Here is a 17,074-nt window from a genome sequence, read left to right on the forward strand (position 1 = left end):
TAGCAGCTAGTCCAAAGCTGACAGAACAATTGTCATTGCATTTTGTGTACTGCATTGACTTACAAAAGCCAAACAACAGTGAACAAATTGAAATAAATCCTGTCATGACCTTTACATCTAAAATCACTTTGTGTAGGATCATTGTTAAAAGTATTCTTTTTAAGTATCTTTATTGTGAAAATACATACTTTGGTCAACACAGTGAAGAAACTGAACTGAACTTTGCTGACTTTTAGTCTTCCAGGTGCTCTAGCATGAAGCTTTCTTAAAGCCCCATGTGTCAATAACTTCCTGAATAAAGTTAGTAAATTAAACAACTAACCCATGTAATATCATTCATCTAACTGTTTATACAGGTTTTGTGTACTGAAAAAGGACAGTGTTGAACCTCCAAACCCGTTAAAAAATAATTCTCTCAACTTGATGCAATCACTATTTGGACTGGACTATCTGAATCCACACTGAAGAATGTGGGTGGTTCTGCACAATGACACCCGTAGACAAGACTAATCTTTTTCAGCGGATCCAGTATATCTGCACCTCTACACACTGTTCTTGTCCTAATGACTAAGGGAAATAATAGTAGAAAGTAGGGGACACGGTAGCATGGCATAGAGAGGGGGGAGATGTGGGTGGTACTCGGTGTGGGTGGTACTCAGGCTATGGTGGGTGGAAGTTACAGGGGGTAGTTCTGGGTGCTTAACAGGTCATGGGTTCACGGGGCAGTCGCGTGTCACAGTATATAAGCAGCTGTTGCACAGCAATAAATTGGCACTTGAGCTACACCCTAAGAGTGAGTCTCTCGTGTCCGTGTGCTGGATGGGGTGCAGATGGTGGGGGCACTGATGCGGTGTTGTTGACCGGGCAGGGTTGCGAGGAGGTTAGCAACAATGAATGCTTGGTGCAGATTTTTCAGCAGAATAATGGTTTGACCTGATAGCCTCATGACTTAACTCTGTGTATGTAATTTCCATTCCAAAACATCTCAAATAATCAACTCAGATCAAAAATTGCAAAAATATTTTGTGAGAGGCTGAGGGGATATGTTTTGCTCTTCTTGAAATGTAGAATGAAAGCATGTGGGATCAGAAGGTTTGCTCAGACCATCATTAGAGAAATGTTCCTAGGTGTTACACCTAGCACAATATCCATAAATTATGGATCATTATCTGAACTGAATTCCAAAGCAAATATTCATTCAGTCAGGAATAGTTTTAGAAGAAGACAGTGAGTGCATATGAGCAACACTGACAACTCAGTGGTCCAAGAATCTGGAGGAAACTGGTGAGAAATTTCTTAGGATAGAAAAAGTCTTAGGATAGAAAAAGTACTTTTTCTCCTTAGGAATATTTGAGATAAAATAGATGAATGCCCATCTCGACCACAGAATGAGAGATTATACTTTACTTGTGAAGGAACACAGGAAGTTCCATACAATCATGAGGAAAAAAATCTTTTCTTTTGAAAAGAGGGTTTAGAACACTGGAGCAGTCTGCTTGCGGAGTCTCCTCCTCTGGAGATATTCAAGACTCTTTTGGGTGTTTTTCTGTGTAATTTGCTCTAGGGGATCTGTTTTACTTTTGGCTTGGACTCCATCTCCATAGGTCCCTTCCAACCCCTACAACTCTGTGATTCTGTGAGTATAAAGCAGATGCATAGGTTTGTTAGATAAATCACACTACTTATGATGTATTTACCACATATAGCATATTCTGTATAGGCTGTAGTACAGACAAAGGTAACTTAAAATTTTAATAAATGGATAGCATTTTCCCTCATTTTTTTCACATAATCAAACATGAAAATTTGAATTCCATATGATAAGACCTTATTTGTATGACTGGAATCCCAACTTAGCAGATTTCACTTTTATATTTCAGTACTATTGCAAAACACAGAATACCAGCTTCTTTTTATTATAACCCAAATGTTATTTCTTATGTTTAGAATTTTTGTACTGATCAGACAAAGAACTTAATTTATTCCAAACTTTTAACAATATACAACATCCAAGTAATAAAATGTTTTTCTGTTTTATTCTTTCCACATCTGCTTGTAATTCTCAGCACTATTGTTTTTGTCAGATTATGGTTTGTATTCAAACCTCATTAAGATTCTAGCAATAAAGTTTTCATATATTTGCATATATGAAATGGTTTTCTAAAGCATAATCATTAAATTCAAATGAAAGGCATTGATAAGGGAAAGAATTATACATGTAAAGTTGGTTTTGTCATAGTGTGACATCAGGTATCTGAAGTACATGCGTTAATTTCAGGAATTATTATTGTGTGAATGACTTTTTCTGTAATTGAAATACCAAGTAATATTGCTAGGAATAGCTGACACTTCCAATTTTGCTGCTGTGCATAGACAATAAGAGAAGAGGGGGTTTGGCAATTTTTTCACGCCCTCTTGTCCTTTATACAAGAGTCCATAGCTCACTCCAAAAAGCCATTCAATTATGGAGGTATCCTTTCAGTAAATGTATTCTTAATATCTGAACTGCTGGCTCCTGGACAAAGAAAAGGTGTATCAAGTCATGAACGGACTTTCTGAATGTAAGATAAGTAACAACTCCCAAAGAATGACTTAAAAGAGCACAAGATTACAGATACTGGAATATTTAAGGTAATACTTGTTTTTTGAGTATTAGAGAGATCTTTTCAATTACTTAGTCATTTGGAGGCCTCTTCCTACAAGAAACCCCTAATTACATTACAAAAACACATCATTTGTAATTAAAAATTTAATTGTGTCTGGTATTCAGGACCAACATGAATGTTCCAGTGTGATAGTAAGGTTTAAAAGCAATTAGACTTAGAATTAGTTCAGGAACAGGAACTAGAACACTGACATTACTACCTCATTAGTCTTAGCATGAACTAGGTCTGGAGTGAAAGTAATTATTTTTTAAAATTTTCATGATAATCAAGAACCTGGAGGCTTGAATAAACAGTCCTGTGGCTGCTTACTTACAAGACAGTTGATTAGATAAATAATGAAAATTATGATTAAATATGTCTAATAAATTATTTGGAAAATTGCTCTTAGATGCTCAGTATAATCCACCCTAAATTAGAGTGCATTTTTAATTTTACTCCTTTGTGTCTAGGTTCCTCATGTATAAACACACACACATTGTATTATTATTTAACTATGTTTTTTACAAATAAAATGCAGTAATCACAAAGGGCAATAACTTTATAAGAAAATAAAATTATTATTATTAGTTCTTACATAGTAGTAACAAAATCCTGAAAGGGGAGAGAAAAAATTAAGATCAATCCATAGATATCTTGGTTTTTATATTTCTTATTGCAGAATCACAGGGGTTGGAAGGGACCTCAAAAGATCATTGAGTACATCAACCCTGACAGAGCAGGTAAATAGATCACCCATTGGCTATTCTACTAAGACAATATAGGTGTTCCAAGTTCTCAATAAATGTTTATTTAAAACCATTGTAAAGTTTCTACATTCATTATTTTAAAATGTTAGACAAAATGGAAAGTTGAAATGAGAAGATTTTTATTCTCTGTCATTTTATTAACCAAATCAGCTATAGGATAGTCATTGAAAAATTTGCATAATAGGAATTAGTAAACATCATCGTTGCTTCAACAGCTATTTAAGCAATTAAGGAGGAATTCTGCGTGCAAGATTTTCTTAACAAAAAAATGTTTCTTCTGCAAGAAATTGCAAAGAAGACATCTAAGTGAAAGAGCATTGGTGAAGCAGCCTTGCATTTTGGATTTTAAGCATTTCTGCAGTTATTTAGCATTTCTGGTGCAGCTTTAAGATGCCTTAAATATTAAAAAGGATCCTTTCCAGACAAGTTTTAAATATCAACCACATTATTAATTTTTTTTTCCAAGCCTCCCAGCACTTCTTCAGGTTAATGACTTGGTGTTTATTTTGATCTTCCTATGCTCTGACAAAAGTACTTACAGACCAGGTATATTGGTTGCTCTATTTTTCATTAGGAACTGCAGATAAATTGATATTGAATAGTCCAACCTCTGATATAAAGATAGAAAAGTTATTTTCTTCCTCTTGGCTGTGCTGAATGTCAGGTTATGGTGTTGTGTATGTGTGCATGCAGACTATCAGAAGCCTTTGAAATGGAAAGTGTTATGCCAGTATGAAATGTGTAGCATTAAATACTACTTTCATCATAAAACTATGGTTTTCTTGTCCTACAGCAGTCTTGAGTTACAACACACTGTTCTTTCTGCCCCCAAGCAATGTGTCAACAAAGTTTAAGTGAAAATCTAGATATATATGTATATGTATAGCTATAATCATTATCACTCTGTGCTGTCACTTTCCCCAGTAAACACTTTGGTGGGGAATATTGTTCAGAATAATACCAGGGAGCTTGACCTAAGTAATAAAATTTTATCAGATTTTATGAAATGCTTAATATACCAGAGGTTTTCTTGTTTTGTTTTGTTTCTTTTTGATTACTGGGACTATGGAACTTTTAGGAATGGACATAAATAGGGGGATTTTGAGTCTGAAGAAAGAATATCTTGAAGGCCACCTATCAGAGAGCAGCATAGTTAATCATACCTTACATCCTTCACAGACTTTACACCTATAGATAAGAAGCAGATCAAACAATGAGTTTAGTCAGCTTTCAGTTGAAATAGTTTTACAATCTACTATGCAAAATTGTGAGTCTGATCCTTCAGAGGTCACCTATAGCAAATCAGGATTGATTTCCACAAGGTTACAACTTTAGTCTAGTTAAACTTATTTCAAACCTGGCGTCATTGCAAACCTCTAAATATAACATTCAACTTGTGATATCTTTCAGAATTTCTGGTGGGTTTTAGCTGACTATGCTTCAGTTAAACTGCTTTAGTTAGTCTGTTTGTTTCTTTTGTGGTTTATTTTTGTTTGTTTATTTGTTTTTTGTTTGATTGTTTGTTTGTTTTTATAGATCTGAAGACCTCCTGAAGTTACCAAATTATTCCTTAGTCCTTTGTATGTGTTCTAGGTTGTTCTCCTGAAGTTTAATTTGCAAACTTTGTTTAATAATGCTTAAAATGAGGGCATGCTAAGTGTCAATCCTTTTGAAGGCATAATCCAATTAATTAACTAGAGCGTGAGAAGACTTCTTTTAATACAACGTGTACAAGTTACAACATCTAACAAAGTTGTTAATCTGTGCTGCTTCATAAAGTCTTATTCATAAGATTACCCTGAGCTGTGTATCTGGGACTTCGATTACAGAAAGGTGATACTTTTACCTCCTTTCCTTCAGTCATCTGAAAATTACATCTGGACTAAGTTATGTTTACTTTAATAGACAGCAATAAATATATCATAGTCCCCTATGATAGTGAGCTGACTAGCAATTAGCTAAGAGAACAAAAAATAGAACCATGGTGCTTTTGTTTGTGTGTACTCAGTATTTCAGAACTTGACTCACTTTGGAAGACTGCCAGTAGTGCAAACTTAAAATTAGGAGAGGATCTCTCACTGCAAACTTTCAATCCACAGTAAGGGCGAAATTCTAGGTAAGGCAATCAGCTCTGGTGCCAGCAGGATCTACAGAGCAGAATGGAACTACAGCATACAAAGGTTTTCCGCAATGGGGAAAGTCATGGGAAAACAAAAGCCCACCAGGAGCCAGCAACTCCTAAGAGAGCAGTGGACAAGACACAGACAGGGCCAGGAGTAAGAGTAGCCCCCTTCACTCTCTACCACTTCCAACACATAATGCACCTGCAAGAAGTTCCAGTCATGCTATCTACTCAAAAGAAAGCTATGTCCTCTTCATCTTCTGTGGCCTTTCCAGCTACTACAACTGACAGAGTTACCCAGAGAGAACCCCCAAGTGAACATGCTTCCATTGAGATCTCAGGTTTTGAGGTGCACCCAGGTTTTCTGTCAGGAGATGGACTGGTGGAATCACAACCTACCATCCCTAAAATAGAAACATCAGCCAATTGTAACATAGGAAATAAAATATTTCCTACTCTTTTCCCATAAAAGAGAAGGAGGGAACCTAAGATTCAGGGCTGAGTGGAAGCAGGTTTCTGCTCAGGAAAAGGCAAATCACCTCTCCTGTCTACCTCACCTTCCAAGGTTGTACTCACAAGTAGTTCCCTTCCGAGGGGCATAGAGGGCCCAGTATATCAGCCAGACCCAATCCATGAGGTACATGGGTACATGGTACATGAGGCCCAGCACTGCCATCTGAGCAAGAAAGTCCTCCTGTATGGGGATTGCTAGGTCTGAACCAGAGATTCAGTACCAGGTGAGAAGGCAAGGCTAACTCAGGGCACACACATGCAAGCAATGCATCTGGGCAGCTGGAAGGGCTGGACAAAGGGCCTACCTCTCCTTCCTCTTATTTAAGGGCTAATAGCCAAGAGAGTAGGATCTTTGTTCAGAAATTCTAGAATTCCCAGAATTCTAAAATAAAATATCTCTTATGACTTTTGGCTTTGATCAAATACATTATAAACAACTAGGCAAATAATTTTTTAGCTACAAAACTAACTTCTCTATCTTATATTTTTATGCTGTATATTTTCATATTATAAACTCATTTGTTTGCTATATTATTCTACAAAATAACGGGGTGATAAATTAGTCAACAAATAACACTCCTATTCTTTAAAATGTCACAATATGATTTTGTCTAGTAATGAGTGTTTTATTTATTTATTTACTAATTTTGATTCTCTGAAAAAGAAGAGAAACATAAAAACTGATTTGATTACATTCTGCTGTTATGTATCTCACATGATACAGTAACTGTGTCACACAATTCATTTTATGTATTGTTTCTACTTCTGCTATTCATTATACGCTTGCATCTAGGCCACTTTTGTAACAGTATGTTAATCTTTTTTAATACTGTGTATTGATATTGCCATATTGTTCTAAGATGTAAGTGGTGTTTGGGACTCCACCTCAGCAGCTTCATTCCATATACAGTCAAAGACTTGCCAGAAGTTCACAAATTACAGGCTAATACAGAGATAAATAAATGAAATACAATGAATATAGTGATAGATAAATAAGGACTGATTAGATGATCAAATACTCCTTTCTGGTTTAAACTTTAAGAATCTCCCTTCTCACTCTTACACAGTGAAAAGAATTTGTATTACTGTTTCTTTTTTCAAAATAGTTATGGCCATTTTGTTATCCATGACCTATCTTGTGTATTAAGTTGCTGATGTCTTAGAATCTTACACTCATCATGTCAGTTAGTTTATAACTGATAAAGCACCTTTTATCAAAGAAATGCATATCTGAATATTAACTAGAATTTTTTGTTGATTTGTATTTCTTAACTTAAAATGAATGAATTTTATGACCATTTCCTTTAAAGAAACAGGTTTGCATTAGCATATTAATACTATCTACCAATAGATATTGGCAAGCACTTAGACAGAAATATAAAAAGAGGAGAAATTAATTCAAATACTAAGAAGTAATATTTAAAATGTATATTTATTACAGCCTGCTATTTTTCTTTCCTAGAGACTATGTTTTTACAAAGGGAAAAAAAGGACTAAAGCAATGTTATGAAGCAGTGTGATGTTACGTAAAGCAGTCAGAAGGGAAACTTAGAAAACAGCCCAAATCGAACTTTAAGGATGATGTTCTCTTCAGATCAAGAGACTGTTTCCTGTGCTCCATGATGTTGCTCTACCCTGAACTACTCACTGTATGAATGCAAGAATAAATGTTGCTAGTGTCATGTTCTACAGAGGTGAAGTGTTTTCTACCTAAGAGCAAAAAAATGATTAGTTTCTTTTTCAAACAGTAACACAAACAAGGATATCTAGGGGGAAAATTTCTAGGCCTAGATGACAAAGGCGTTCTTAGTGTAACAAAGTATTTTATTTGTGGAATCAACTCTGCAGAAGTATTTTCCTCATATTTTCACACATTACAAATACAACACAATATATGTGGCAGCCTTTCAGAAATGAGTTCAAAGACAAGATAGAATTAGGCACCAAAAAAAAAGGTCAAATTTCAGTTTAAGGCAAATATGCATAATCAGTAACAAAACTGAAAAGGGTTAAATCTAGAGTTGCATAAGGAGAAAGGCTGAGCAGTATAAATAGGGTACTCCCCGGGAGTAGCCCTGAGATCTAAGAAAAAGTACAATTGGAGACTGAGCCTATGTTTTCTGTGCTGGATTTTTTTTTTTTTTTTTTTTTTGGTTGTTGACTAATTTAAAATGAAGAGTTCCTGCTATATTATTTGTTACTAAATCATAGTGTGTGTATATAAGATTTTTATTATGGTTTTAAAGAAATCTAAACCATATGAATTTATGATTTGGAATAACATGGAATATGATGTGGAATCCAGATTGCGTTCAGTGAATAAAAAAAGATCTTCTGAGGGGTTCATTGCATGTAGGTAAACCTGATGTTGGCTGTTTTAGAGTACAGTGTCAACAAATAGATCAGTTATCCTTTCAGAAGAAAAATAACTTGGATGACAACAGAAATAGTGTTGTTTACTCCATTCTACCTGTTTTGTATGTTTCTTCTGCCTAGCTCCTCCTATGGTCTTTGCTATCCTTATTTCCTATTTAAAACAAGAATTGCCAACAATTTTACTGTATGTATAAAATCTTTTTTATTCAGTGTATTTCATAGCAAACCTTTTTTTCCTAGCAGGTTACAATGAGTCTATTAATGTCACAGAAATTACAAGCAAAAATGTTACGTTAATCATCTAATCTCACATTTTTAGTAAAATATGTATTTATCCAAATATCCTAAACCAAATGTAGAATTAAAATGAAACTAAATTTCAGTAGGTTAGTATTTTAAAACTTATAAGTCTTTGTCATATGCAATTAAAATATAGGTCTTCAGTGAGTGAACAGAAGAAATAAGATCTGAAGACAGCAAGGTCAAAAACTACTTCCATCGAGCACTGACCTATTCGTAGCATGCCACCAAAATTATGTCAGTTGTTACTAGTTTATTTCTGCTTGAACATTATTTGTCTGTCAATAAGTTTTACATAAATATTTTCCAAATACAATTAAAAAAAACCCTTCTATTTGTTTCAGAATGTTTGGATTTTACCTCAAAGTACATAAATTCACACTGATGCACTGCTCAACAATAGTTTCTCATTAGGCTTTTCATTACAATAATAAGTTTCAGAGTTGGTAATTATAGCATCTAATGCAGTGCAATGTGTCTAACAAATGTGATGTGGCCTTTCCGTAGTAATTTGGTATATCCTTTCTGTTATTTGTTACAACTAATTATGAGGGTAGTAGGGGAAAAAGGGCAAAGGCCAGAGACATCTCAGATCCTGTGTATGTTGATACTGAAGAGAACATAGCTTCTAAAAAGTTAGGTTCTTTTGACAGCTACTGGATCGTTATTAAGCTAATTAATTTTGGAGAAAAAGAAGTACATGAAGATATCAGAGAAAAAGATGCACCTTCTCATAAAAGATATTTGAAGTAAACTGTAGATAACTTACAATTTGCATATGTCATTATGAAAACCATAGCAGCAGCCATTTTAGCACACTTTATCTACAGGGAAGCAAAACATTTAAGACTTTCTGTGGAGGCATCAGAGCAATTCTGTCCTCTGGTAGGCTTGTATTTAGTCATTTGTCGATAGCTTTAACTAAAATAAAACCAACACAAAAAAAGATAGCATCAGAACTGTGTTCCTTATCATGGTTTCTCCTTACATTTTGCAAGCCGTTAAAAGGAATAGCTTTTCCTGTCTTTAATTTTTCTGTACTGTAACAGATTTTATCTAATGATCAAAATGAGACATGTAAACTCCGGCCAGTGAAGTTTTCAAATATATGCGTATTGCTATTAAATACTACAGTAACCAATTATAGAAATAAAGATTTCTGTTTTCAGAGCATATCACCAATATATATACTTGGAACCACTATGTATACCACTATTATATTTGGAAGTCCAAAGTACACTAAATCAAAGTACTTAGGCTTCAGTTGAGATGGTGTTAATAGCTTATAAATGTTGTGGTTGTTGTTAATTGATAGGGTGTGCCTGGGCCACTTGACAGGCAGGGGTCACCACCCTTATGACACCATGGCAAGGTGAGGGGAGGAAAGAATCAGGACAGCTGGCCTAAATTAGGTAAGGAATTATTCCTTAACTTGTGAAATCACGTGGAAGGCTGTAAAGCTGTGGGGGAGAAGGTTAGGTGTGAGCTGTTGCTTAGGGTATGGTTGGGTGGTAGGTAGTGATGTTGAGGTGTTGTGTTGGTAGCAGAACACCAATTGCTATGTTGTTAGCTTAGTGTTTGTTGGTTGATGGTAATTTTATTGCAATCATATATTGTTACCACTGCATTTTTGTTTCTATTTTCCTTTTTCATCTTAGCAGATAGCTTTTATCTTAGCCCATGTGTTCTATTTTGTTTCTAATTCTCTCCTTCATGCCACATCAAGTGGAGTGAGCCAATGGCTGTGTAGTTCTTAGCTACCTGCCAGGTTAATCCACAAGAATCCACATAGTTGTGGAGGATTAAGATATTTAAAATCAATAAGTATGTGACAATGTGGTTATTTTTGATTGAAATTCAATAGACATTGTGATGTTTTGAAAATGAGTAATAACCCCTGTATTTGTGCAACAGCTTTTCTAGAAAAGATACCACAAAATTCTGAATTAATAATGTATTCATTTCTTCATTTCTGAACTTTGAGTTATTTTTTGTTTCTTACTTGTGCACCAGGTTTCAAATGTTCAGCAAGTCTTGAAAGGAAGGAAAAACAACAACAGGATTTTTAACAGTAAAAGAGAAAATGTAGTGTAGTACTAGTATCAACATCAAACAACAATACCCTATTTAAATACTTCAGAGTATTAAGTGAATCTATAGGTTTTTCAGTGTGTACTACAGAAGGAACCTACTTAGGGCACAAAATGAGTTCAGTCTTAGACTTCACATACTTAGTAAAGATTGTATATTTGCAGTGTACAGCATAATATGTTGGAACAGAACTGGAAGAGTTATTATAATATCAGCACATTATACAGAATAATTCTTGTTTCAGTTTTGAAATCTGAAATTATTATAATTAGCTTATTAGGACTTTATAAAGATTCAACTTGACTGTAGTCTTAACAAACTACAGCTTATCTGTCTTGCACGTTCTTGCAATGTCTATCAACCACATTTATACCAGTGATAAATTTTTGCATATTACTAGAGGCTCATGGTTTTTGTTTCTATAAGGTGCTGACTTACTTTTCCTTTATCTCTTAAGGGATTAATTTTTTTTATCAAACATTGTTGGAATGAGCCATGTATTTAAAAAAAAAAAAAAAAAAAAAAAAAGTTCTTTAGTATTAAAATTCTGTAGGTCATCTCTTTGTTAGTCATGTTTACGGTTTTCAGACAGAAAATGCTATCAGTTTGTCAGCCTCACATGTTGTCAGTTAGTTTGTCAAATGGCTGAAATGACAGGCTGTTATTTTCCACTTGTAAACAGAGAAGAATACTTATCCTGTATCCAGTCAATACTTTTGCAGTTCTTAATTAGACTTCTGCAGTACACTCACCCTGAGATCATAACGACAAGCAAACTACAGAAAAATGCCATTAATTCATAGTAAGTGAAATCAATCTTCTACAAGCATTAAGGTCACTGACTGAACTGCACAGAGGTCTTACTTCCTCAAGTTCATTTTGAAGTTAGTTGAACTGCTAAACTAGATTTCTGGATAGCAGACCCCTGTTTATAAAATATTTATAGGCAATTTACATGATTAAAAAAAAAAAAAACTGACAAGATTTCCTCAAGCATCTGAAAAACTGTTTGCTTAAAGGGACTTTCAAAAGGGCCTTCAAAAATTGAGTTATGTAGCCAGCAAATTGTGAATCATCAAAACATCAAAGTCTCAGCTTTTGTTATGTTAATAAATATTATTTTTCCCCTGTAATTTCATGTAGTCTAACTTCAACTGTGCTCATAAGACTGAGAAAGACTTAGTGCCAGTCTCACAAATGCTTTCCTATAGTTGGCACATATTCTGGTTTCAGATGAGACAGAGCTGATGATCTTCATAGTGTCTGGTATAATGCTATGTTTTGGCTTAAGGGAAGGAAAAAAAAGCCATTGTTGATAACACATTGGAGTTTCAGTTGCTGTTAAAGAGTTCTGTACAGAGCCAAAGATATTTTACTTTTCCACTTTTCCTACTGTCCTGCCAGCAAGGGACTGATCTAAGCTGGCCAAAAGATATTCCAGAGCACATAACATCATGTGGAAAAAAAAAAGTTATAAAACTGAGGGGCACTGATCAAGGAAGCTGCCACTGCTCAAGGACTGGCTGGGCATTCGTCAGAGGATGGTGAGCAATTTCTTTGTGTATCACTTGATTTGTAAATATAAATATATTATTGTTATATAAAATATCTTTACTGTTACTTCTCTTCCTTATCTTAGTAAATATATATATATATTTTTTATCTCAGCTTTCAAGTTTTACTTTTTTTTTATTCTCTCTCCTACCCTACTGGGAAGAGGGGAAGGGAGTGAAAGAATGTATGTTGTTCAGCTGCTTGCCAGGTTAACTGCAACAGCACATATTTATGCATATTTTTTCCTATAAAACATCTTGATTCTTGAATTTTCTCACTTCCTTTCTATTTTCTTTCTGTCCCACAGCTGAGATGAATTAGTGAGAGGTTGTGAGGATGTTGTCTAGGATTAAGCCACCACAGGCATGAATTCTAACATGTGAGGAAGAAGTTAAAGAGCACAAAAGCAGGCACTGTTGTGAGTTCTATAACCTGTTTATGATATGTTTCTTTGTTGTTTAAAAAAAAAAAAAAAAATTAGTTGTTGGATACATTTAGAATCAGTGTTAATTTATCAATGAAACAGGAAATACTGGATTTCTTTTGAAGTCTGTATCTTTTGAAATCTGTGACATTTCTATGAACATCTGAAAAAAAATAGAATATAGTAGTTGATTTTTTTCTAGTCATAGTCACATTCAGATCATAAGATTCTATTAATTTCACCAAGAAGGCATGCGAAGAATTTTGATTTCTCCTAAAACAAAAACCTACCCAAATGATCCAGTCTTACTTGAGATATGGGTTTAAATTTGTAATTCATATTCCTTTGAAGTGTGCATTTGCTAGATCTGAGCTTATATCTGCTATTAATGATAAACATAACTCTTGACCTCACTTGCTACTCACTCCATCACTACTAGCTTTCCTAAAAGATCACAATGCTCTTTCAAAACACGTGACCGTTTCTGAAGGCATACAGCATCTTGATAGGGCAGGACTGAGATAATGGGGAGCAAAATTAGTAGATGAAATTAAGTCTTACTTAACTGAGTTACATCCTTGGGAATAAAATTTAACTTACCAAATTTATTCTGTTCATTCTGGGGGAAAAAAAAAAAAAAAAAATAGAGAAAGGAATAAAGAATGAAATTAAACGAACTTGTAAAATATAGTGACATTCCAGGGAATCTCAGGAACATTCCAGGGTTAATGTTTTCTTTATCTGTAAAAATACCTTCCAAGCATACTTTGTACTATAAACAGAATATATCTACTTATAAGGAGTAATACACACCCTCATGTTAGTGTCACATACTATTGCAAGATGAAAGTTTTACCAGTGCATGAGTCAATAACCTGTTATTCAGCTTTACTGAAATCAGTTTCAGCTTGTATCTTAGAGCATTTTCTCAAAAACCTATGACTCCTTTCCTGATGTTGTCGCGCTAATTGTAACTATTTTTTAAAATATCAAACATTTTTAAGCTCATATACAATAGATACTCTTGACCATTTATTCTTTGATTCTAAAATCAATTTGTCATACTGATTATTAAACCAGTTTCATAGGCTGATATATCTGTATCTTGGATACTTGGAGGAACTGTGAAACTCTGGATGGATTAGATATAAATGCTGACCCAAGAGGCACTAATATGGATTGAAATACTAGGTTTTGGTTCTATCAGTGCTCATAGAAAGAATTTTTCAGAAAAGCACTCAAACACAATATTACTTTTCTTAGAACTATACTGTGAATTTATTGAAACAGAATTGTTCAGAAGGATTCAAGAGAAAATTATTCTCCTGTATGTTTCATGGTTGCTTTTTTAACATGAAATATGTATATTTACATGATATAATCCTTCCCCTCCCTCCCCCCCCCCTGAGAATTCAATCAATTCATGCTCAATCACTTCTAGATTACATGACTGTTATATTCCCCTTGAACTTCAATTTCAGTCTTCAGGGTACTTACATGAGAATTTAGGTTTTTTTTTTTTTTTTTTTTTTTTTTTTTTTTTTTTTTTGTCAGCATTTCAGACTCCTGTATACAATTCCTTACCGAGAGTAAGAAAATAATGGGTTTATTTCAATTAGATCTCTTACCTCAAGGAAATTGGTGCGTGAGAGAGTTTCTCATTTGAAGAGAAAAATGCAATATCTTTCAGCAGTCCTGAATTATTAAGCTCAATATGAGATAGTTTAGGAGACTGAAAAGGCTTTTGACATGCATGGGGTTAGAGGGGATGATCCTTAATCATTTTAATGGATTTGATTTTTATGAATGAATCATACTGTACAACAGCCTCATAGTCAGACTAATGCTGAGTCAGTTTATGTAGGTGTAGTGGTCTATGTGCTGTTTTACTATGCATGCGCTAGTTCTTTGTCCAAGTGTAGCAAACCTTACTATTTATTAAAGGCACATAAAGCCTAGAGAGAAATAGTGCATAACTGAAAACTGCACATAGGCTACTTTTTTAATCAGGCTGCGCTGACATTTCTTCCCTGTCATTCTAACACTCCTGAATTTCTAATTCCTGGTTTTTCCTTTCACTTACTGAAATAGCATTGTTTCCCGACATTCTGCTGATTTTACTGTGATCAGTTGAAGGAGCTAGGGAAAAAATAAAACAAAACAATATATGTACATATAGACATGAAGTCTGCTCTGAAAGTAATGCTTCCTATTTTATTATATTGGCTCAAGACATCAAAAGTAGATGGTGGTGGTATGGCAGTAGAAGGTGAATGTTCCTACCAATTTCCATTCAATTTTGTTCCTTTACAACAGATGGCAGCAGAGGGGCAGTCTGACAAAACAGCATCTGATGTGTACATGTGTATGAAGCAACGGTGCGGAACTGAATCCCTCCCTGCATAAGATATGGTAACTAAAAATGATTAAAAATTGCTGAATGTTTATGGAGACAAAACAGTCAATGTGAACACAATGAGGTAGTCAGTGCAGTGTTTCAGTGGTGGTAATAGCAACAGTGTGTCAACTTTTCTGAGGCAGACGATTACAAATGTAGTATGTAGGTTCTTATTCATTGCTGATTTAAAAAAAAAAAAAAAAAAAAGGTGGAGGCTGTGTTGAAAAACTGTTTTGTAGCTTCAAGTTTGCTCTATCAGTGTTATTGGTCTCTTTGTATCTACTGCAATTTCCATAGAAATAAATAGGAGGCATTACTTTTGGAGTGACCAGTACATGCATGTGCACATACACACACACCTATATAAAAGTTTGTTCTACAGAACTTCAGTTACCTGGTAGAAAGGTAGACTTAAGTAAGATTTGAATAAAATATCTAAGTTCTGAGTCATATATCCTGAAGACATGGCTGATTTTCAAAGATACCAAGATTTCTAAGAGTACGCAGCATGAGATGTAAAAAGCTGAGACTAACGAAGAGACAAATGGGATAAATGTGATAGAAGGATGAGAAAAGTATTATAAGTAAAAGGTATCTCTAAAATCAATGTCTCTTCACTGTATGTCTTCATATAGCAGCTCTAATACAACTCTGTCAGTAAAGGTCATATAGCCCATCAGAAGCATTAAATTACTAATGGAAAAAAAAAAAAGGGGGAGAATGGAAAATAGAAAGCTATCTCTGAAAAAAATACAATGTTAAGTATGTTTTACATCATGGAAAAATGCAAGGTGTGTGTAAATCTATGCTACTGTTTGAGGAAGTAAATTCTGTCTGCCTATATTGAACTCTCTCCAGAGAGTTATAAAGTTTTGATAACAGAAGTCTGAGTAATGAAATGACAAAAAGAAATATAGTTGTTATTTGGGACACAAGCAATAGGAAACTAAACTTCTGTTTCAAGAACTGCTGTTCTTGCAGTCAAATTCTGCTGTTAGATATGAACATGACCTTTTGTGTGATGGCAGCATTCTGACGAAAAAAGAAGTTGAACAGAAACCTCAGCACAATAAATACCATAAAAGGCTGCAACAGGAGAATGTGATTTATCTGCTACTCTAAGAACTATGTTGGAAGTAAGAATAGTTGAACTATGTACTTGAAGTATTATAAGAAAGGTTATTAATGAAATCTGGTGGAGTTACTTCTTATAATATTAGATAAACTGGTATCTCTGCTCAAATCTGTGCATCTGTTTATAATTTTTTTTTAGTGTTTTGTAATAGATTATTAAATAGTTTATTATCTGAACAGAATAGTAAAAATCAATAAAAGCGAACTGAGACTATTGTAACAATTAGTTTTTCACTACTTGGAATGTTGCACTTGTCCTTTCTACATCACATAGTAGGAAAGAGCAAACTTCAAGGTAAGAAAGATAAAAATTGTGGAAATGCACTGGGTTATAGACAAAAATAAAAGAATGAAACGTAATATTTTAAGTGAATAAAACCACTTTTGGTTTGGAGGGGGCTACGAATAAATTAAGAATGAGTTCCAGTGGCTGGTAAAAGCTTAGTCAATAATAGCACCTTTAAGAAAGGGAAATAATGCATCACATCAGCACACGTGAAAGAAAAGTGAGAAAGAGATTCACAAAAACCAAGGTCAGTGAAGACAGAAGAGGATGGGGTGCTGTAGAAGATATTCCTGCTCTGCTCTGGCCTGACACTGAACACTGTGTGCAGTTCTAAGTTCCACAACATAAGCAGGGCATAAAACTATAAGGCAGCATCTATATAGGGCTACATAGATGGGGAAGAGTTTAGAGGTCAGGCGTTATGAGGAGCAGCTGAGGTCCCTTGGACTGTTTCTCTCAGGAAA

General features: G+C 34.5%; 1 long non-coding RNA gene across 1 annotated transcript; it reads left to right on the plus strand.

The window, feature by feature from the left end:
- The first annotated feature begins 11,502 nt into the window (after positions 1-11,502).
- LOC149919181 (uncharacterized) lies at positions 11,503-15,342 on the plus strand. Its single transcript, XR_016464833.1, has 4 exons — positions 11,503-11,616; positions 12,219-12,358; positions 12,676-12,786; positions 15,109-15,342. It is a non-coding gene; the product is annotated as an uncharacterized LOC149919181 (long non-coding RNA).
- The last annotated feature ends 1,732 nt before the right edge of the window (positions 15,343-17,074 follow it).

The sequence above is a fragment of the Phasianus colchicus genome, chromosome 2 (assembly GCF_987193195.1).
Source record: "Phasianus colchicus chromosome 2, bPhaCol1.hap1.1, whole genome shotgun sequence".
NCBI classification, from domain to species: Eukaryota; Metazoa; Chordata; class Aves; order Galliformes; family Phasianidae; genus Phasianus; species Phasianus colchicus.